Source organism: Maylandia zebra, linkage group LG14 (assembly GCF_041146795.1).
Source record: "Maylandia zebra isolate NMK-2024a linkage group LG14, Mzebra_GT3a, whole genome shotgun sequence".
Taxonomy (NCBI): domain Eukaryota; kingdom Metazoa; phylum Chordata; class Actinopteri; order Cichliformes; family Cichlidae; genus Maylandia; species Maylandia zebra.
This window is the reverse complement of record NC_135180.1, coordinates 27,828,996-27,852,835: the sequence shown is the minus strand read 5'-3', so window position 1 is coordinate 27,852,835 and position 23,840 is coordinate 27,828,996. Positions and strand designations below refer to the sequence as shown.

Genomic DNA, 23,840 nt, shown 5'->3' with positions numbered 1-23,840 from the left:
AATGATGCAAAAACCATCACTAAAGATGTCAACACCGTAGCTAAATCGGGAGATAATCCGTTGCCATGTGGCATCAGTCTTAGCTTACATTGTGACACCATGGAAAACCAAAGAAATTTCACAAGAGCTTTTGAAAGGGAAAAATATGTGGTGTTGCCATATACTGTACACATTTTTCCTTTATGTGGTCACGTGTATGTGGGTCAAGCATCAAACCAAGTTGTTTATTTAGCTGGTATCAGGAGATATGCAGCGAAAAGCAGTATAGCATAATTTGTGGGTGTGCGTGTGCAATACAAACGCAGTATTATGTTATTTATGGTTTTTTTTATTTGTTATTAATCTAATTTTAGGCAAAGCAGGTCTACCGAGTACAGGACAAAGAATGGTCAGTATAAATATGCAGGGGCAACCAAACAACCAAAACAGAAACACTGAACATGAGTGATCTTAACTGTCACAAGGGGACTGCACGGACTCACGCGCAGGCTCTAAGTTTTGAAAACACAACAACAGGTGATCTATTTATAAAGGTGAGGGGAAAGCCAGGCTCCGGGGGTCCACACACAAATGGGGAAAGACGCAGAAAGTCCACACACACTCCATCCACACCTCACGCTCCTTCACACTCCACGCGCACTCGATCGCTCGGGAAACACAGGGGTTGGTCCAGGGAATCTGTACACAGAGACACGAAGGGATTACAAAGGAAGATCGCTGAGAAACACTGACGAGGGTCGGCAACGGTCCAGCGACGAGAAACACAGAGCTGCCATCTTAAAAAGGAGCTGGAACACTCTCAGGTGATGAGCCACAGCTGCGTGATTGCGACCAGGTGCGTGGGCCAAGGGCAGGAGCCCACAGGAGAGCTCCGCCCAGGCAGAGGGACGAGGGAGAGAGAGGAACAAAAATGAAAATAAAAACATATGTAGCCATACTGAGCCGACCAGGTAGGCACAGGGACCCTGACATTAAAACAGGAGGATGAAACACAGGAAAATACTCAGGGGACTCATGCATATTACTAATGCAACCTATAACTAAAACACAACAGGAACCCGAGGCATCATGCCAAAATATGTTACTGCAATAACAGTCACTATATTGCTTTAGGTGAAAAATAATAGAGCAAAGATTATTTTATTTGACTATGTTGTGAGTTTACATTATTTCGGGTAAGACAAGAGCTGCTAGGAAGCATGCTCTTCAAGATTCATATTTCAACGTAAAGTCAACTCCCTTTTCAAAGAAAAGCATGGCTATTTTAGGCATGTCTGCTAGTATTACATGTATTAATTAATTCAGTGTTTATTATTTTGAATTTAATATGCAAAATAGCTAACCTGGTACATTAACCGTGGATGTTAAATACAAATTAAGATTAATTGTAAATAGCAGCAAGTATCTACTTTTGAGTTAGAATGTTATCTTAAAGTGTTTAATCTTAGAAAAGCTTATGACAATCAAAACTCTAAATCTAAATGCTTTAATCTATTTTTAGGGAATTCTGAATGGAAGTAGAGGTATTTTTTTTCTCTAAGGCACTATATAAGACAATTTGTAACAATATGACTCTATTCAATAATTTTCACAACAGGATACATAAGTTACAGCTGCAAATCAAAACCAAAGTCTGAATTATCAGTGTAACGTGGGGCTTAGAGAGTTGTTCTGAAGCGAAGAACCTTGTTTCTCAGGGAACTTGCTAGTAGCCTAAGTCGAGTACTAAATCCACTGCAGTTGAATGACATTTGGAGGTCACCAGCATTCAGCTCAGACATGCATTACTTTCCATGTCATCGCTGCCTTCCACAGTGCATTACCTGCCTCCTCCAGCAATGCAGGGGGAACAGTTGCTGCTAATCTGGGTTAAGATAGACACATGTTCAACTTAACCGTCTGTGTTCTGATCAATGTTTCCTCCTTTTCCAACACACAGTTTCCAGTTTTTATATAAAATATACAAGTGGGATTTTTTTAAACTATGCATTACATTTTAAAGCATTGTGGCTATTTCTGCACTTTTTAATATTAAGGCATTCTAAATTATTAATTCATTACTGCTATTTTTAATGTGCAATTACATTATTTAATCACGATTGTTGCTCTAAGTCGCTTGAGTTCTGTTATGACACTGATCCATCAACCAATCTGTACACCTCTCCATCCAACTATTTCGTTAACCGTTTGTCCAACCAGGGTCATAGTAGCTGTCAATCACAAGGCTAACACACAGTCAGACAACTATTAGCGCTCATATCCACCTTTTTTTTTAAACTGCTATCAGTCTACCTGTTTTTTTTTTTTACTGTTTACTCACTTAAGGATCACAGAGACACTGGGTGAGCAGTAGAGCATAAACCTGGTCAGATTGACAGCCCCTCACAAGGCAAACAGTGAGAAACAGCCATTCGCACTTATGTCAATTATATGCCCTATTATCCATCAAAACTGAAAACCAAGGGTCAGAGGAAACAAATTAAGTTTGCCAAATGAATTATGAACAGTAATTGTTTGCTTTGTAGTAGTATAGATACTGACTATCGTTGTATTATATTAAATGTGGAGAAACTGAGGATTCAAAAGTAAATTCTGAAGCCTCAGATTGATTCAGGCAAACCAAATTCAACTTTGAACTTTGTAAACTGCTATAACAGCACGAATCAGCTCTAGCGCTCACCACCTGGTCACTCTTGCATTTGTGATGGCTTCTTTGTGCGCTTGGACAATGACTTCTACACACTCAAGTTGTTGAATTTACACGTGAAGATAAATGATATTATTTGCTTGTGATTATGTTTTATCTCTCTTTACATGAGCAGTTATGCTCCCAGGTGAACAGTTAGCTAGCCACTTTCAGATGTTTGCTAACCTACTTTAGAAACTTTGTTAACATCAAAAGAAACTGTGTGATCGAGTGCACTGGGCTTGTTTCATCTTTGAACTCCAGTCTTCTAGTTTTTAAACTGTAACTAAAAATATGCAGTTCTTATTTTTGTATCAGTTATAACATTTAAGAAAACCCTGTACATGAAAGAAACTGAACCCATTAAGTTGCAGAGGACCCTGTTTTTTACTGTAATCTGTAGCCAGTCTTTATATATGACAAGATGAACTGTAATATTATCTACATAAATTTTGTGAGAGTTGAGGATAGTGTCCATGTGGTCTTCCTTCTCCACAGCCAGATGGATAGTACTAAACACTGCTGCTCAGTACATCAGGTTTTCCTTATGTGATTGTACAATTTTATCACTATGTATATGTTTTTTTTAAAGTAAGATCCTTTTTTAATACTTGAAATAAGGCAATATGTGTATATTTGCTTTAGTGCAGGAATATTGTGTGTACAGACTTGCATATTTAATCCCCGCATGTTTCGTCTGACCACTGTGGCTCTGACACAGTTCTTACATCTAACTTGAATCTGTGGAACATTTCTTAATAATTCTCATTTGTTTTGTGCTTTGTGTTTTGTTTTTTGTTTTTCTTTTATTGTTGCTTGACTGCTTCAGAATTGATCTGTCTCTCTGTGATGGGCTCATTGTCCCAAAAGTCATTCCAGTAAATTTCAGTGGCAAGACAGTGGAAACATTAGCACAGAGCACCAGCAATCATCTAACCATGAAGAGTAAAGAACATATTTTCAATCTTCAGTTAGAAACTTGGGGATTGGTAAAGGTGGGGTACGTGTCATCTACACGGTGGCATTCGAAGATTTATGCAGAATGGCAAGCACTATATTACCACAAATGATTTAATATTAACTTATGGTTAACTATCAATATCTACAGAGGGATTAAAAATATGAATGAAAAATGAGGGTGGAATATTGGCAAAACTGCTCGTTGAACTGTGTACATTTGGTCCACAAATGATTTCTCATAGATGCTAATCTGAAAGTGCAGTCTACAGCTGTTTCACTTGCTTGTTTTATTAAACTGGATTTGACGTGTACTCTCCATCATCAAGGTTTTCTTTACAAATATGCTAAAGAAGTTATTAAAAACTTTTTCACACTGCACTCTATCTTCACTACATCATGCAGCCTGGACAAGGTGGTTAACAAGAAGAAAATGATCTGTTATGATGATAAATCACAGAAGCCCGTTTACTTGCTTGCTGTGTTGCCACCCAAAGCCCAGATGGTACCTGATCTCAAAGCTGTTATCTACAATGTGCTCGCATAAATACCAGTAAAAGCTACTGGTCTCTCAGCTGGACAATCTCTAGGTATTGCTAACGGCAGATGAACACACCCATGAAAAAGAGACATGCTACAGTCTCCAACGGGATCGAAAGCAAGCGGAGATTCCAGGGACAATGGCCAACTGCAGCCAAGGCAAGAAGCCTTGTGACAGGATGCTATTTGAGTTTAAAGGAGATAGACTGCTTCTGCTTTAGTATAGAATATTAGAGGTCTATTTTTAGATTTGACTAGGCAAGCAGCGGTTGCCTTGCTTCGTCCTGAGTGAACGCCACTGCATCTCCAAGTTGTAGCTGTCGACTGCCACTTGGTGGCAAAAATACGTGGAACAGCTGATAGTGTTGTTATTGGTCTTTTCCCCCTACAATGGAGGAGTCAGAAGTCACAATGTGCAAAGAATTTACTTTTAGTAGAGCGAAACTGAGTGATTAAAATCTATCAGTTGTCCACTGCTCTTCCTTCATGCTTCATTGATCTTTGTTTGTTGTACTTTTTCTTCTCCTTGGTGGCGAAATGTTTTGTGGTCATTCCCTTTTGCAGTTCCAGCAACTTTTCAACTCTACAAATCAATAACTGCTAACTGCACAACTGAACTGCAATATTTAGTTAGCTTTTTGAATAAATACACGCAAATGTGTTTCTGTAGCCTGGACACTGACTTGAGCCAAAAATGAAGCTTAACCCTGACTTCAGATAACAGTAATGCTCTCTGAGAGGCAATGTCATTGTAATCTTTCACACTGACCATACAAAGACACACACATGCCTGGCACAGTGATTGGATAGTTAAAGTATGTCAGCCTGAGCATCCCCCATTAGCATGCAGGAGAAAGTGTCAAATGTGGAACAAAATAATGTGAACTTGTTCATTTTGAATTTCAGTTTTAACCTGTATCTGTCCTTTATGTATTAGCAAATTAGAAACATTTGCAAATCTGTCTTCATTTGTCTACAATTTCTATAGCTTCTTATGTCTCAGTTTTTTTCATATGCCTCTTCTCCTTATGTTATTATAAATAATTTATTTATAACATATTTTTTTGTGTTGGCATGTTGATAAATGTTAACTCATAAACAACAGGCAGAAAATCATTTTCTTTAGTGAAGAATTAAGAGGTGGACATGCACAGGGTATATTTTGGGGTTTCTCTTCATTCTTGAAGTTTGTTCTGTGTGTAGGCGCACTGACTCAACCTGCACTCGAGGGTATTTTGATTGACATTTCTTAGCAATTTCTTAGCAAACAATCTGTTTGACTGCAGTCATATTTCTCCGCCTTTCACTGCTCCTTCTCAGAATCTGTTGGGAGGTGTTGAGAGCATTTGGCCAGTAATGTCATTTATTCATGCAGATGCATGCCCATATTTCTTTTTCTTCTTTTTTTCATTTTTGTCAGCCGCAGATGTCCAGAGAAAAAACCCAGCTTTACATTTTATGCTGGACTTATATATATATATAACTGAGAGCGTGAGTTTACCCTTTACCGTGTAATAATGTTATATCAAAGAACTGGATCAGGCTAAATTCTGTATTGACTTCACTCAATATAATTCACTGTATGTAAAAGCAGGAGGTCTGGTTGTACATATAGTACAAGAAACAGCATTACTATCAATTGGTTATTGTCTTTTTATAAAACCCTACAGTAAATATTGTTTTTGTGGGCATCCCACCACAGTATTGTTTAATCTTAATGGAAATCTGCAGTTCTTCATAGCAAAGCCCAAGAGAAGCCTGAGCTGAATTTGTATAGAACCTAACACAATACAAATAGCAAATAAATTCATTTTATAAGATGCCAATGCTGAATTCAAGATGAATGAATTTGATATCTGCTACAAACTGAGTCTCAATGTGTCATGTATGCCCAAAATCGCCACATGCCTTATCAGCGATGCCTTTTTACACCAGTCACTTTGAACCTTATTCATGTTCATGGCACATCTTCAGTGGAATGTAGGAAAGGTCTGTGTTGAGGCACAAAATGGATTGTGTGTGCATGGTGGCTAATTTTGATTCAAGGAATTGAGAGAGCTGTGTTAAGGATGTTAAGCATTAAAGAGTTGTCTTTTTCATGGGATTATCTGCAAAGGAGGAAGTCAGTAGTCAGACAGAGCTGACTGGCACGGCAAGATCAGCTTCCATCCAAGTAGAACACTTCTTCAGGCATGCAAAACATGCAGACTTAAATCAAATAATCCCTTTCAATATCTGCAAGGATGTCAATAGCCTGACATAAATGGATAGGGTACCATGGTTTATCAGGCTTACTGTTGTTTCTGATCATAGTGTTTGCAGTGTAGTTGTCAGTTTGCTATTATTATCAATTGTAAATCCACTGGCACTGTAATGGCAGAGCAAATCTAAACTATTGATGAAATACTATTTCAGGCTGCGTCCTATTCTTTGCAGCCCAGTGCTGTGGCATTTATGGAGCCCTTAGATACTGAAGTAAATAACAGGACATGCAAAGCTAGCACTCAAGTACATCACAGGACCCGAACAAACAATGGTGCTCTTTGCACACTTGATGTCTGAGTTCAGATAAGACTGTAACTGTGGATCAAAGCGGAGCACTTCTGATGCTTTATGGAAGCAATGTTCTGTCATAGTGACTAAGCAAGGCTGTCCATGTCCAGCTAACTATGACAGCCTGGGAGATGTATGAAAACAATCACTTTTCAAAACAAGCAGGTTGAGGCAAATTCTTACACATTCAGATGCTGCTAAATGTTGGAAATGGCATTGTTTTTGCTTCTTTATTTTATTGCCAAGAATTTTAAATCCCATGACTAACATATCAGAAATGACACTCTGTGCTGAACAAAAAATATTTCTGGATGTTCTTATAATACCCTGTCAATATTTGCTGCGGCAGCAGGCCAGTTTCTCGTGGAACTCATTAAAGTTTCATTGTGTCATCTCATGTTACATTGCATTAACATGGACTTCAGATTTCATTGCCAGAATCTGAAGATTTGAAGAGGTTTAGTCATCAGTGGAAGGTTGAATGTTGGAACATAAGACATATGGAAAGTATAAACTAAATATCCATTTCTCTATGTGATTATTCCTGAAGCTTCGTATGTCTGTATTCTTCTAAAAGCATGTTAAAATGTGAGTAACGTTATGATACGTCCCACTACATTAGAAAAAATAAAAAAGTTAAGATCAAACTACATTGCAAGAAAATGACTTCATCTTCAACCTTTAATATTAAATGATCGGTTGCAGTTATGTTCAACCCTTTTCAAATTTGTTTTGTTACTGTATTACACACAAATTTGTGTTTTTTAGGAAATTAAAAATAAAATTTCATGTACTTTACTGTGGTATTATAAGCTGTGGGTTTGTGGCTCTCACTTTTGGATTTTAAATTATCCTCAAAATACCTTTAACTTTGTCTCTCTTGCAGGCTTAAAAGGAAATCTTTCCACTTTCCATTTTCTGCACAGGCAAAGCTATAAGAGTCATCAGAGTTGCATCCTTACAGTACAGTGCAAAAGTCTTGGGCCAAACCTCATTTATATTTTGCTAGAGAAAATGGGAAATACTTGCAGTTATTTATTGATACATATGCAAACATACATGGAAATGCATGTATACAAGGCAAAAAAAAAAGAGTTTTTCAAAAGCTTTTCATTATGATTGCCTTTATACTTCAACATAACTGAAACTCTTTTGGTTCTTTCTTGTAATTTCTTTAAGCAGCTCAAGTAAAAGGCAAGTTGCATCTCTCAGTTCCTGTGTCAGGTCTCTGCTGTATTTCCATTTTATTTTTTCATGACTTTCAGATACTGTGCATCGGCTATAGATAGGTTGTTTTTTTTTGGGGGGTTTTTTGGGTTGTTTTTTTTTAGCTCTGTCGCTCCGTCTTTTGTTCCACACATGTTCATTGTCCTCAATTTTTAAAGGACACACTGCACAGCATGCAGATATGCCAGATTTTTACTCTTTGGGAATCAACTTATCAAATCAAAAATACTGTTTTTACGCCTGTAAAAGTGTGTTATCTTTGGTATTTTACAGAGATTCAACTAAAGAAGCGGGACCAAATTATATGTTTTCTGACAGACTGCTAACAAAGTGGCTAAAGATACAATTCAGAATTGGTTCTTTGCTAAATTGTCTGTTAAATTGTGCAGATACAACACTGGTTCATCCCTTAAATTAGGTGCTTTTTTTAATGCCTGAATAATTCATAGGTCAGTGTTAAGTGGCTTAACACACACAAAAATATTCCTCTAATAAAACAATCAAAACTTTAAAAGACCTTCACAAAACCTGGAGATTTTTTGCTGAAAGCCACTTTAAAAACTTATTGGAAGGTCAGCTCATTGGAAACAAAAGGGTAAAACGAAGACGTTTGCACAGTACTGCATTAGTATTTTCTTTTACTGAATGGGCACAAACTTAAAATGATAACCAAACTGGCGGCCTCTGCCCAGCAAAATTTACAACTTGTGTTTTTTCTTTTATCTCTTTTGTTTTGTTTTGCTTCTTTCTTTACTGGAACCTTGTAAATAACAGTTCATAAGTAACAGTTTTGTTTCCTTATAGGCAGATATGCAGATGATTAAGTGATAGTTTAACGCTTGCGCCAGACATATATTTGTTGGGGTCATTTTGTGGCTTCCACATCCCATGTTTTGACATGTTCATGCCATAAATTATACATACAGGCTGAAGATGTGTTAATAAAGCTCATGAGGTGAAACCTGTTTGTTATTCAGCTTGTATGAAAGTGCAAATGCATTCCATCACTAACACTTTGAAATTTTAATTCGAGTACCAGTAGAAAACACACACATCATGGATTCATTTTACCTATAACATCATGCAAAGTGACATATCAAATGTGTGAATGTCTTCCCTTTCAGCTGATTAAATAGCTGTAGCCATAATGTGGTGCATGTAACGGCTGTAGTCACTACTGTAACATATGTGCTGCACAGTTTCAAAGTAAAATTAAACAGTCTGTCAAATCTGTGTGGCTGTCTTTATAAATAAACCAAGCCACCTGACATGGCACCAGGCTCTACCAGAAAGTACACAAACTGAGCAGCTGCAAGCGATACGCATGGATTAAAAAAAACATGTATCTCACACACACGCACACTAAACTACACATAAATGCAGTTCATTAGTAAGAACTGTTGGTGCTATGATCGTGATTGAATCTAAAGCGAGGTGTCATGGTATACTGTGTAGGAAAACATTGTATTGCTGGTCAATTCTCCACTAATAAGTCTGTAACTTATTAGTCAAAGTGACATTTATAAGCTTAAGGTTAAATTATCCACAAGTCATTGAAAAATGACAATTTTTAAAATTGTATTTCAACAATGATTTCTCTTTATTATTGACTGTTTTGGTTTTATCCTTTGTGTTAACATGAGCTTTGTAAATAAATCAATCACCATCCATATGACATTTAATAATCAGAGTAATAATGTGGGTTTACGTGTATATGTGATGAATTGGTGGTTTTATACTGTAGATATCCAGTATAAGCAGTATAAACAGTATAAGCACTGCTTCTCTGGTGTTGTTGAAGAGCGTCACGTTGGGAGTGCCAGTGCATCAAGCCTCCAGCATGATGCTGTGTAGTCTCAGCACTAGTGCTATAAGCTTGGTGCTAGCTGTGTTTGCAGAGCCTTGCAGACACGTCTACATACTGTAGCTGTCTAGTGTTACTGGGGGCAGTGTCAGAAATATGTGAAACAACTGGTAACGTTCTGATGTTTGTGCTCTTGTTGTTGCTTTAACTTTACTGTGGTAGGAAAAAAAGAAGTCATGACACACAAAAGCTTCTTTGTAGTCCAAGGAAATCAAGTAATAAAATAAATAAAGAAAAACTGTCCACTGCAGCCGAACTGAGCTGTGGTTTTTCCCTTTCCTGTCCAAGCCAACTCTTCAACAAAACCACTTCTCAACTTCTGCATAGCTCATTGTGCTCATTTAGTTAACTAATGGGTTTTTATCAGTCTTCTCCTCCCCTCAGCTGTTTTATAGACATATGTCAGTGTAACAATAAAGAAGCTAGAGATTTAAAAATGAAACTCTCCCCTTATGTGTTTTGGGGACTTTGCTGTCCCACAATGCTCCCTTTGTCCTCACAATGAGAGTTGCACCTATGCAGCTTGACTTTTCCATTTATTTCATGTCAATTCTTACTGTGTGTCTACATTTGAAAAACCACATCTAACACGATATAAGCCTGGAAGGATTTTTCTGTCACACAAATTTAAACAGGGACATTATGTACCCTTGGAAGAATATTTAAAGTGCTGGATAATCGTGTTTGGGGTGCAGTATTTTAGTGCTTTGGGGCTTGGCCCCTCCTGCATCAGAACCGTTTTCTCACAAGGAAGCTGGTCTGGATTCTCCTTGAACCCCTTGAGTAAATAGCCTTCTGCCTTAAATGGAATGAACACAGCAGACATTAGCTTCTGTTACCGAAGCGGTATATCTGTATGTTTCCGTGTTTATTTTTCTGTAAACATTAGTAGGAGATGTAAATGAAGGGCGTGATTATGTAGTACTGGCGACTAGACAGTCAGTGCAAGCAGTCTAACGAGAGAGACTGTATTCCAGAATGCCAAATTAACTGCGGGGCCAAAAATTCAATAGCATTTTTGGACACGATTTGTGTTTACATCATTTGTTTGCAGTTGTGTTCAAATTTGCAGCCATTTTTGCAGAAAAAATCGTGGGGTTTCATTTCTGGACTCTGTATACAGTCTGCCTTCAAATTAAGGGTAAAAAAAAAGAGAGAAAAACAAAAAACAGTTCCACTAATGCAAAGTCCAGGGCTGAATAATAATACCAATAACAGAAAAAAGGAGAAAAAAAGCAATACTTTGGGTACAACATGCTTCTGTTTTTATCTTGATTACTGTCATGTGCATATAGTGCATACATGCATATATATATATATATATATATATATATATATATATATATATATATATATATATACATATATATATATATATATATATATAGGCTGTACGCTAAGCGGAAGGAAGGGGGCCGGGGACTGGTGAGTGTCAGCACCACAGTCCAGGATGAGACAACGAACATCCAAGAATACATTGGGAAGATGGCCCCAACTGACCGAGTGCTCAGTGAATACCTCAGGCAGCAGAAACCCAAGAAAGAGGAGGGAGACGAGGAACCATCATGGAAGGACAGGCCCCTGCACGGTATGTACCACCGGCAGATAGAGGAGGTGGCTGATATCCAGAAATCCTACCAGTGGCTGGACAAAGCTGGACTGAAAGACAGCACAGAGGCACTAATCATGGCAGCACAAGAACAAGCTCTGAGCACAAGATCCATAGAGGCTGGGGTCTATCACACCAGGCAAGACCCCAGGTGCAGGCTGTGTAAAGATGCCCCAGAGACAATCCAGCACATAACAGCAGGGTGCAAGATGCTAGCAGGCAAGGCATACATGGAACGCCATAACCAAGTGGCCGGCATAGTGTACAGGAACATCTGTGCCGAGTATAACCTGGAAGTCCCGAGGTCAAAATGGGAGATGCCCCCAAGGGTGGTGGAGAATGACCGAGCTAAGATCCTGTGGGACTTCCAGATACAGACGGACAAAATGGTGGTGGCTAACCAACCGGACATAGTGGTGGTAGACAAACAGAAGAAGACGGCCGTAGTGATCGATGTAGCGGTTCCGAATGACAGCAATATCAGGAAGAAGGAACACGAGAAGCTGGAGAAATACCAAGGGCTCAGAGAAGAGCTCGAGAGGATGTGGAGGGTGAAGGTAACGGTGGTCCCCGTGGTAATCGGAGCACTAGGTGCGGTGACTCCCAAGCTAGGCGAGTGGCTCCAGCAGATCCCGGGAACAACATCGGAGATCTCTGTCCAGAAGAGCGCAGTCCTGGGAACAGCTAAGATACTGCGCAGGACCCTCAAGCTCCCAGGCCTCTGGTAGAGGACCCGAGCTTGAAGGATAAACCGCCCGCAGGGGCGTGCTGGGTGTTTATTTATTTATATATATATATATATATATATATATATATATATAATTGTGTGTGAATATTTTGTGTCAACAATGAATATTTTGTGTTGTAACATGCTCATCAGCTAGTAAACCAAAAATGTTTTGCAGTGCTATGGTGTGGTAATTATTTTAGCTTATGAATGATGTATTCTTGTTTTTTATTCAGAAAACTAAGTGGCCAGTTGCTACAGCACACCTCTGCAGAGAATTTAAAGTTGTGCAGTGTCCTATTAGTAAGAAACCTGACATGTTTCTGATATGGAGTTTAAGTTCTCTGGCACTGTATTATACTGCTCAGAAGAATCTATATGCCCATTAAAGATTTTGCATTAAAAATGCCCATTATTACAGACAGTTGCTTGTTTATGTCTGCAGTAAAACCTCAGTTTCAGTTTTGAGCCGAGTACATCAGCACAGAATGAAATAACCCGGGAGATGCAGCCAGAACTGTGTTGTTCCACACCTGGTACATTTCTCTGTGAAATTAGGAAGCCAGAAGTTGTTGTAACCGATAGCGAACCTATCCTTCTTGCACGCTGTCTCTCATACCTGCTGATTATTTATGCGATGCTGGTAAATGTGCTGAGTGTGCCTAAGTGTATAAATAGCATTACGGACATCATCAGAGGCTTCTGTTCGCAAAGGGGAAAGGGGAGGGGAAAGAGCTTACTACCGTAGCATCAGATGATGAGCCACGGAGACGATCCATCCTGACTCATCAAGATTTGAGGGGAAACTCTGATTCTTCACATGCTCTTAGTTTGCATGTCCAAGACACACCGCTGACCCTGCTGACCTCTTTGGCCAAGTTGTGCACAGCCGTGTTCTGTTTATAGTTTATCATATGAGATGACTAAAGGGTACTACTCAGTCACCTTGCTCTCTGTGGTTCACTGACTTATATATGTAGTACACTGTTTAGGATAACATAGACTTGCAAATGTAACTGTGTGCTTTTTTTTATTAAAAATAGCTGCATAACCATGGCAATTATTAGAGCGTATCTTATTTGATGTGATTCTCTCCGGCATCATGTATTATTGCTCAGTGTCTCAGTGGTCACTGTCTGCACCACAAAGAGATTTCCTTCCTAACAAAGGAGTCACAACATCCTAGTCATGATAAATGTTATCGTAAAACATAAGCACATTTTTGCATTTGCGCATTCATGTGTCCCCGCTCTTTGCAGTTCAGCCCTCAGCTGGCCTTTGCCTTAGGTTGTTGCCTTTGTCTGGGAGCACTCTGCTCTCTAGAGGTCACATTGGCTGCCCTAGAGGTACTGGTAATGGACAGTATGCCAACTGTGGGCATGCTAAGAGAGCCATATGCTGTCTGCTAAATCGGCTGTTTGGTGTCTGATAAAAATCACAGCATATTTAACATCCTCAAGAGAGGAAAAACACTGCAGTCAAACCATCACTTGAGCATGCATTGTAATGGCGTGGGTATTTGCATCTTTGCATCCTTTTTCTTCTCATTTCTTCTCATTATGTCGCTTCTTGCTCAGACTCCCTAGGCCTCCATATGCCTCTTACTATTTACAATTCATCTGACTGGTTAGGTTCATAACCCCAATTTGTATATTAGAGGTGGGAATCACCATACATCCCACGATACGATATTATCACAATACTTAACGCACGATACGATATTATTGCGATTTTTTTTAAAATATCTGCGATATTCAGATTCTGTACATAAAGGTAAACTTTATCAATATTCATTTTATCTAATATCAAAGTCTCGCACTTATTGTTGACAAACGGAACGGTTTGTATTACATACTAGTCCAACTTAACTGAATGCAACCATCTGGTACAATTATAGCTATTCTGAACTATGCAATTTATGAAAACTATGCAGCCCATTCAGCAACTGAAGAATTTGAAAGTAAATTAAAATAAAATATAATAAATAAAAAAGTTTTAAACTTAATTAAAATAAAACATGTCTTAAATTAAAATAAGTAAACTGTCATGTTTATTGCTGCCAAATAAAAGTTAAACACATTTGGACAGTGAAGGAATGCCAGTATTCTTGCTCAGAAAAAGGATCAACATGCTCTGAAGTCAGAGCACAAAAACTTTTTTTGTAACAAAATATTGATTTCTGCTGTCCCTGTATCGATACATTATTAGCAAACAAAATATCACGATACTACACAGTATCGATTTTTTCCCCCCACCCCTATTGTATATATGGTTCTTTATTTGTTTTTAGATTTGCTTTTGTGATCGCAACCTGGGCCACGGCCTTAAAATATTTACATTAACCTTCTGGCAAGTCAAGCAGAGTAATAGAGACGTATGTATTCTATTCGCTTGCTATTTTTAAACATATTTTAGACAGAGGTATAGAGATTTAATATTCCAGGGTCTTTCAATGTACTGCTTATCAAATCCACTTTGTGTGACCACAAGCAGAAATTTTGGGAGTTTGCTGGTCAGGAGCATGTGTGGTAACACAATAACACAATTCCGTAGGTCAGACCATCTAATGGTGGGTCTAATGAAAAAAAAACCCAAAGCGCTACATCTTAGACACTACAGACCTCAGTTAGCATGCTAAATGTTAAAGCTAATAACAGCAGAATTGAAGAGATGACTGAACAAGTCTGGCTTGGGGAGAAAACCTCTTTTCTCTAAAAAAAACAAAACAACAAAAAAAACATGGCAGCATGGCTTAGGTTTACAAAGTTGCATTTGAACAAACCACAAAACAGCGTCCTTAGAAAGATGAGACCAAAATGGAGATGCCTCACATTAACTGGGAGGCACGGTGGTGGAGGGGCGATGATTTGGGTGTGATTTGTAGTCACAGAGGATATCGTGAGTTGACTGTGAACTCTGTATATAAGTGACCTTTCTGCAATCCTCCACTGAACTCAAGCAACGCTGTAAAGAAGAGTGGACCAGAATTTCTGCACAGTGATGTGAGAGACTGATAAAGGCATAGAGAAAATGATTACTTAAAGTTATTGCTGCTAAAGGTGGTCCTGGTGCTATTACTGCCATCAGTTTGAGAGTCTGCTGAGTCATGATTATTACTAATGAAAAACACATTAGGAATTCTACAGAGTGCTTCGACTGATAAAGTTTCTATGGCCATCAGTAACGTGACATCATTTTGGGGGGATAAAACTAGAGTAGTCATCTAAAAGCTTCCATTTTGTCAGTATGCGGGGCGTGATTAAAATCCAAGCTTACCTCTATCCAAGCGGCTGCCTCACCCTGTGTACTGAACGGCTGAGGTTATCAAAAAGCGGTGAACAAAAAGCTGTTTGTCCTTGAGGATGGCTGCAGATGAAAAGCCTGGGTTGCTACGCTGGGTTAACAAAAGCAGGGAGAAGCAAACCTCCACACTCACTGCTGCAGTATCTAATGAATCATCAGTCAAATAGAAATCACCAGTATAACAATTATATAAGACTTTAAATGCATAGAATTTAGAGTGATGATATTATTTTTATGGCAGACAGTGTTGCTGGTAATTGATTAGGCAGTTATAGTACTAGAATTAGCTGGTATTTGGCTAAATTAGTCATTGTAGCAAAAATCTTTTGTGGTTCTGCATTGTGAATGTGAGCATATGAAATGTTACTTCTCACTGTATGACAGAAAATACTTAAGATATGTAGATTTGGGTGAATTAAATCATTAAAAATTTCAGTCTGTTAAATAATAATCAATATGAGTTACTTTTCTTTGTAACGACAGAGAAAATAAAGGCAAATATATTGATTGAAGGGAATTAACAAGCTCTGAGCCCTATATATTTTTAGCCACAGGAGTCGAGCTTTAAAAGCTACACACACCATCTGTTTTGGCACAACTGAAGAACTGGCTAGAGGCGGTATATGAGTCTAATGACATCTGATCTCTGAAAGATGTTTTGAAGAAAAAACTGCTTTTGTTTTCGAGCATCCGACCTTTCTCCTCGCCACTGGAAGTCACACATCCCTCTACAGTTTTTTTAATTAGAGAAATAGCAGCAATCAGCCATATGCAGAGTAGAAAATCCTCGCACAAAACCCAATCGGCATGTCACTCAAGTGACGCGGATGCGCACGCACTGGATGTGTTTGATGTGTCTGAGTGGGAGTTTGATGAGTCGATGGAGGGGCAGGTAGCGTGCATTTACAATATGTGCTATGACGGCTTAAACCGTCTTGAAAAGCACTGGTGATATTTGCAGCTCGAGTGTGTACAGTACGTATTAGTCAAATCTTTAGTCCTTTAAGAACACAGAGATAGAATAGGCATCTCAGGGAAGAGCAGCAACCATGAAATTGTACTTTTCACATTGCTGTTTAGGTCAGGGAATGCTGGCTCTTTGACATTATGTAATGTAAAAGAAAATAAGCTGTATTAGATTAAACTTGATGATTTTGGATTTAGCTAATGTTTGGAATATCACCCACAGTGCACGTTAAGAGAGCCCGTGTAGGCAGGAGGTGAGCCGCAAACTTGACACAGAAGAAGAAGTGGGGGCATGTCTCTATCTGATGTAATTGATTGCTACTGAACAACCTCTAAAGGTTGCTCTCAATGTCAGGGTCTTTTGTAGAGACTTACCTTGTTTACACTTGGTAGAATGGAGAGTTTGGGTTGGTAAATATTTATTGCTTGGACAAACACGCTTTCTCTGCCATGGCTGGGACTGATAAAAAGGGCTGTTGAGATTTTAATCAAGATGGCTGTTTTGGCAATTAAATTTGACAGAGGAGAATCAGAGCTATTCCTATGTTGTCATTACTCCTGAAAAACTGTTCCTCTTTTCCTTCATCTCCTAAAGCTTCAATTAAAAATGATAGCTCCATGTGCACATTTAGTGAACTGGGGAGAGACAGAAAGCTGCCTTGAATAATTTTAACCTATTTACATTTCTGCAGTGGCTTCAATGAGATTTGACATTTTCTTTGTGTATTTGGGAAAGTGTTTACACCAAACTTAGATGGTACATGCTGGGTTTATACCCAGTCAGTGCTTTAAACGTGTTAATAACAGATCATCTGTCTGCCAGATATTACCATTGGTTTTTATGGTGGGTGATGTGAGTTAGTTGTTGTCAATTAAAAAAAACAACAACAACAACAACAACACATTTTACTCACTTGAATACAAGTTGATGGATCAAAAATATCTAGTGGAATATTTTTGGCATGCAGTACTATGAACTCAAGTTGGGACGCTTGTAAAATCTAAAGAAAATCAGAATGAAATAAGTTTTTTTGGCAATTAACCACAGAAAACATATGAAATGTTTAAGCTGAGAAATTGAGCAATTTCTCATTCTGAATTTAATAGCAGCAACACATCTTTGTGTTTAATGGGCTGTGTTTATGATTGTGTAGCATCCCCTCTTCTTCTAATAACAGTATGTAAACATCTGGGAACTGAGGAGAGCAGCTGCTGGACTTTTGGAAGAGGAATGTTGTCTCATTTTTGTCTGATAAAGGATTCGAGCTGCTCAACAGCCCTGGGTCTTCTTTACTGTAATTTTCACTTCCTGGTGGTCCAAATGTGTACAGGCAGGCCAGGTCAGCAGTTCAGGGAGTCTTCTGTTGTGAAGCCATGCTGTTTCAATAGCTGCATTATGTTCTTTAAGATAAGATAAGATAAGATAAGATAACCTTTATTAGTCCCACACGTGGGAAATTTGTTTTAGCATTGACTTGCTGAAATATGCAAGACATTGTATATGTTGCCCTATAACCTGTATATACCTTCTAGCATTAACCTCCTAGGACCTGGCGTCCGCATATGTGGACATCACATTTTGGGTTATTTAGACTAAAATACTCAATTTTGCTCTACTGATATCCACTTACAAGGACATTATACTGCTAGTGTTCTATCAAAATTTTAAACGAATATCCTCATATGTGGCTCTCATTTTTCTTAAAAACAAAAATCAGGTAAAAAAAAAAAAATCTGGTTATTCTTTGTTTCTACATTCATCAGGTCCCAATCAGCCCAAATATCAAAGAGAAATTAAAAATGCATGCCGTGGAAGAGTTCGGGTCTTAGGAGGTTATTGGTGTCTTTCCAGATGTGAAGCTGCCAGTTCTATAAGCAGTAGTGCATCCTCATACCATCAGAAACCTGGGCTTTTGAGCTAAATGCTGATGACAAGACAGATTGTCCCTCTTCTCTTTTCTGTGTAATCTGGAGGATGCAGATTACCCATGTTCATAGTTTTCCAATTGCCTCATATTTCAAATGAACAGTGGCCCAAAGACAATGGTGGCATTTCTGTTTCATGTTCACATATAGCTTCTTCTTTGTGTGAAAGAGCTTCAGCTTGCACTTCTGGAAGTGTTCCTGAGCCCATACAGTGATTTTAATGCAGGAGCTCTTGAGGGCCTGAAGATCACAGGCCTCTGACATTGAGTTTTGGCCTTGTCCCTTTCACACAGAGATTTCTCCAGATAATCGCAATTGTTTGATGATGTTACGTACCATACAGAGGTACGAGAGATATTCCCAGCCTTTGCAATTTTACGTTGAGAAACATGATTCTATAATTTGTAGATGCAGTCTTTTTGCAAATTTGGGTATCTTGTGCATCTTCTGAGAAACTCTTCCTCTCTAAGATGCTATTTTAAACCCAGTGGTGTTACTGACTTGTTGCCAATTAACCTAATTCTTTGCTAAATGATTTTTCATTTTTCAGTCTTTTCTGTTTAATACCAATTACGTTTCCAGCCTTGTGTTGCCATCAAATTCCAAATGAGCTAATATCTTTATGAATTCATAAAATGTCTTTTATTAAAAATTTGGAGAGAGGAAGCTAAAGCCATCTATCTGTAAAAACTTGATCCTGCTTTGACCTTTTAGCATAAAGGTAGTAAAAGGTTTTGGTATTGCTAATAAGAGGTTTAAGGTTGGTTCACAGCTTTGAGACAGTGCAGAAGAATCAGTGCAGATGTTGTTAATTAATGAAATGATTAGTTAGATGATTAATTTAATTCATTAAATAACTGTTTAACTGAAAAGGCGGGTGTAATTAATGAGCTGGGACAGATTGTTTCTGTGCCCGCAATATAATCTTTAATCGCTTGGTCAGTGTGGAGGCTGTATTGGATTAAAATACCTTACGGTATTTCTTTATCATTCTATTAAAGTTATTACCTTTACTGAACCTCTCGATTTTTCTATGGGTGACATCTTAATAATAAAATTTGCAGCGATAATGCAGTGTGTTACTTAGTGCATGGCACAAAAGAAGGTCGCAAAACCTCCAGAAACGACATGTTCAGCATTCAGCAGTCGGCATTCATTGAATCCATTCATCCTATTTAATAGCTGTAATGACAATCCAAGGTTAATTATTATATAGACTTGAGAAAAATATTAATTATCTATGTAAAGCTGGAAATCTTCTTTAGAGTAGGAGGCAAGTAGAGTGATATTTCTTCTCGAAAATTCTACCTGGGTAAGAGGCTCTGTAGGCAGAAAATTATTTGTTCCACCAAGACAGAAATATCAAGTCATTTGTATTAAGTCTGGGATGGAATTAAAGATTGAACTATAAATTGAACCTTTTTACAATTCTGACACTATTACAACTGCTGCCATATGGCCCCCAATGTTATTTGTGCCTGCACATTAAGGTGTGACCGTTTATTTCTCTCCGCAGGCTGCTTTGAACTGAACCCTGTGAGGAGCATCCAAAACAGCCCAGTATTCTGGTGAGTTCCCAAATTGAAATTAAAACCCTCTTTACATTTGCATAACACTCTACAAAACATCCAGACTGTTAATGTGAGAGGAAAGTGATGGCGGCAGTCGGACAGAAAGGAAGAGGCTTTGATAACGATATGCTAAAGGAAGATTGTCACCCTTTGACTCGATCGATCGCTCAGGGTCAATATGTTTGACTCATCATGTGAGCATATTCCCTTCACAAAGGCGAAGCTTGCAGTTTTACTCTTTCATTTCCTTTTTTCTCCCACACACTAGCTCGAATTGAGAAACAGAGCAATTCAAAAGCACAGCGTCTCATACTTTTCCTTCGCTTTGTCACATACAGCTTTAACCACATGTTCACATACAGAAAGGAGAGAGCGGCAGAGAGAGAACGAGAGAGAGATCCTCAGCTGAGTGACTCTGTTAACTATCCTCTCACATAGGCAGGGTTGGGCTGGCGCCACGGCTGTTTGCCTCATAGCCTGCGCAATGGGAGTCGGCTCCACTATCAGAGCTGCTGCTTCACCACCCTGCAGCAAACCCAGCATCCTCCGCTCCTGCAGATTTAATTTCTTATCTCAATAGAGAAAACAGCCTCTCTGATGAACGGCAGAAAACACCCTGGGCTGCTGCGAATACGGATTGAGAATACATACAATAGATGGTTTGATAAACTTATGAATGTGTGCAACATTGATTCCTCAGGAATTGGCGGTTTGTCATATATATTCAAAGGAATTTTCTTTATACAGTAAATAATGACTAAGTGAAGGAAGGTTGTCTTCACCATTATGTAATGAGTCAATTATTTATGAGCCTCCAATGAAGCATATATCACACCTTAAGCAGGATCCTTGGTAGATGAACACCTACAATGTGCCGCTGTTATTCTAAGTTGCCCTCGTGTTTCTGTTTGCAGATAGATAGAAGCTGCTTTTCAGCTGCTGTACTCTCACATGACATAAACTCGGCATGAACTCATGCCTCATGTGTGCTTCCTCTTGTCAAAAGTCTTACGAGAGCACATTATCACCGCTCAGAAAATAGAGCAGCTGGATGTTTCTAATGACAAGTTTTTCCTAAATGCCTTTGTGCAAAAAAACCCCAAAAAACAAAGGATATGCAAGCTTCTTACTGCGACGTCGCTTTAGATTTTTTTCTTCTATTGTTTTCGCGTTTGCTTTAATTGCGACTAGTGTAAAAATGTACAGGAAGAATGGACATGCTGTGACTTTTCAAGCTCTTTATTTACAGCTTCATCAATGTCATGAAAGCCACTACAGTGGTAGTTGTGTGTCAACATTCCCATAACAAACAAAAGTTATTATTTGAGAACAAAGAAGTAATATGACTGGATACACCCTTGCTAAATTAGTTTTCCTGTGTTTACAGTAATCACCTGGTAGGTCTGTACTTAAGGAGAGTGGTGCTGTCTTATCTGTGGTCTAAAGCTTCTAGAGTAATTTATTACAGTCATCAAATTTTCATGATCTTCTCAGCTTGTAGGAGGTTTTAACCAGTGGTGGAGAGAGTTTTCAGATCCTTTCAGTAAGTTGAAATTTGAAGGGGCAAAAACAAAAAAAGAAAACACACGTCAGAATTTAAATATATCTCTCGTCTAAGCCCCCCTCCAGATGAGCACGCACACATACGCGCCAAAAACAAGTCACTGCTGACTTTTAGCTTCACTCAAATTGAACCTCACTCTCCTAGGTGAAAGTCATCTGTTCACCCCGTTGCACCCACACATCTTATTTCCCTGAATGTTGTTCTTCATTCCACTTTGTGTTACTCACCCAGGTTGGTCTGAAAAGATCTATGTTTGGGCAAAAGCTGCTGTATCAGGCTTTAACCTGTAAAGAAAGAGGAGGTGCAGAGTTTTTTGTTTCTTTGCAGTCCTATTGAGTCATAAGATGCGAAAAGGTTATTATTATAAAAGACGGTTTCTGCCCCAGCTTTTAGCTGTTTTCACACATAAATGTCACATGTAACTGTCTGAATGATCAGGGACGCACTGTCCAGTGTTGCTCTTTCACACGTAGCATGTGTGTTTGACACTACTGGAGATACTCTTTGGTTTAGGCAGGGGCTTGGGGAGGGGGGACACCAGGATAGAGCGTGCAGGTGACATGATAGAAATGTCATCAGAATGCACACTCACCTTTGTGAAATCTCTGGGCAATTACTCGCTCTGTTCACACTTGGGCTCAATCTGACATCACTTGGACCTTACACAGATTGATTCTGACATTATTTGTTCTCACATGCTGCTTTTCTGGGTGATGTCTAGTGAAGTTCAAGACTTCAGCGCACGTGTGAAAACAGCTTTAGTTTTCAGACCCTTTTTAACAAGTTAATGTGCCTTGATCATGTATTTCAAGTTTCAGCTCTGGTTGTCATACAGAATATTATTAAATCTAAACAGTGTCAAGATCTAAGAGACGTTTCAGTGTCTGTAGCTTTAAATCCAGCAGACCCGCCACACACAGGTCTGCCAGTCACACAGTGGATAAGCCAATGGTAGAAGCAGCACATTCACCTGATATGGCAGCTGTTTGAGACATTTTGTTGTTTCACAACATGTGCAGGGTAACTTTGCCAAAAAACGTCTTTGGAAATGGCTTGTAAGTGACTGTTGGTTAACATGTAGTACACACATGCAGTACATTAGTCATGTTTTGCTTTTCACTAATTCCGTTGTCTGGCCACAGGAAGGAAAAACAAGGAAGGCTTCATTAGGAATTTGTCTGTGTTTAAATAAGTTATGTGTAAGCACAGAGAGTCAGAGAGAAACAAATAAAAAACTCTACGATAAAAACACAATTTTTGGTTTCCAGGTTTCCAGCATTTCTATCTGTGCCTCAGCATTACAATTTCGAAATATCTCTTGGCTGTGAGATAAGGATTTTGCCACTGTGGTGCAGACCACATTGCCATAAAAATAAAAGTAATCCACTTGTATTTAGTTCCCCAGATGCTGGGAGTACATGAAGACTCTTGTGTTCACTCTTACAGACAACAACAGATTTGGTGTTCTTTGCTCCTGATTGAGATATTTTAGCTTGAAAAAGTGACTCTGGTGAGGAAATAGCAATGGCTGCTCAGTCAAAAAACAGAGGGTCTGTGCCTACTCAGGCAGATCTCTTCTAGTGGGGGTTATGCTTATGTGGTTTTGACGTCACAGCCTACTGCAAACTTCACTGGTTGGTTTACAGGCAGACTTTCTGGTCTGTTGGGAAAGAATGGGAGGATGGACTTTCATGATATTTAGTGTCTTTCTACATATACAGAGCACATCATCATTATTATTATTATTATTATTATTAGAGCAGGGCGATATGATATAAAAATATAAAAATATTTATCACGATATACATTTGAAAATTTGCGATAACGATATAACTGACGATATAATTGACACTAGACAAAACACTTTACAACTCCACAACTTTATTAGTGCAAAAAAAACCCCATCAATGTATTTTCACTTAAACAAGCAGCTGTTTTTTATGTGCATTAAAGTTATATAAAAATTTAACAGTGCAAATGCAAACTCCTTGTTGACAGTTTAATCAAAAGGCATTTCCAGTGGAAATTGGCCGACATAGTCTGACCATAACCATGTATAATATCCACAAAACTTAAAAAGAGGTTATACACACACAATACGGTAATATTATGTTGAAGCACAGTACGTATCACTCTGCCAGGCTCCTGCCTACGACAGCCGTAATGCTCCGACAATCCATCAAGTGGTGCGGCTTCATAGCTTAGCAAAGTCGTACTAAAACATTTGACAGATTTTCGAGCGCCATGTACGACATAAAATTGTTTCGAGGTCAGTAAACCCAACCAGAATTCAAACACAAGGCACACGGGATTATAAGGAGCACTGTCGATTGTCAGAAAAATCAAA

General features: G+C 38.7%; 1 protein-coding gene across 2 annotated transcripts in view; it reads left to right on the top strand.

The window, feature by feature from the left end:
- lrfn1 (leucine rich repeat and fibronectin type III domain containing 1) overlaps positions 1–23,840 on the top strand; it is a 143,636-nt gene that overhangs the window by 45,865 nt on the left and 73,931 nt on the right. For both annotated transcript variants that reach the window (XM_004558151.5, XM_023152913.3), the window contains one exon: positions 19,875–19,926. The gene's annotated coding sequence lies outside the window, so the exon portion shown is untranslated. The remainder of the gene's footprint in view (positions 1–19,874; positions 19,927–23,840) is intronic.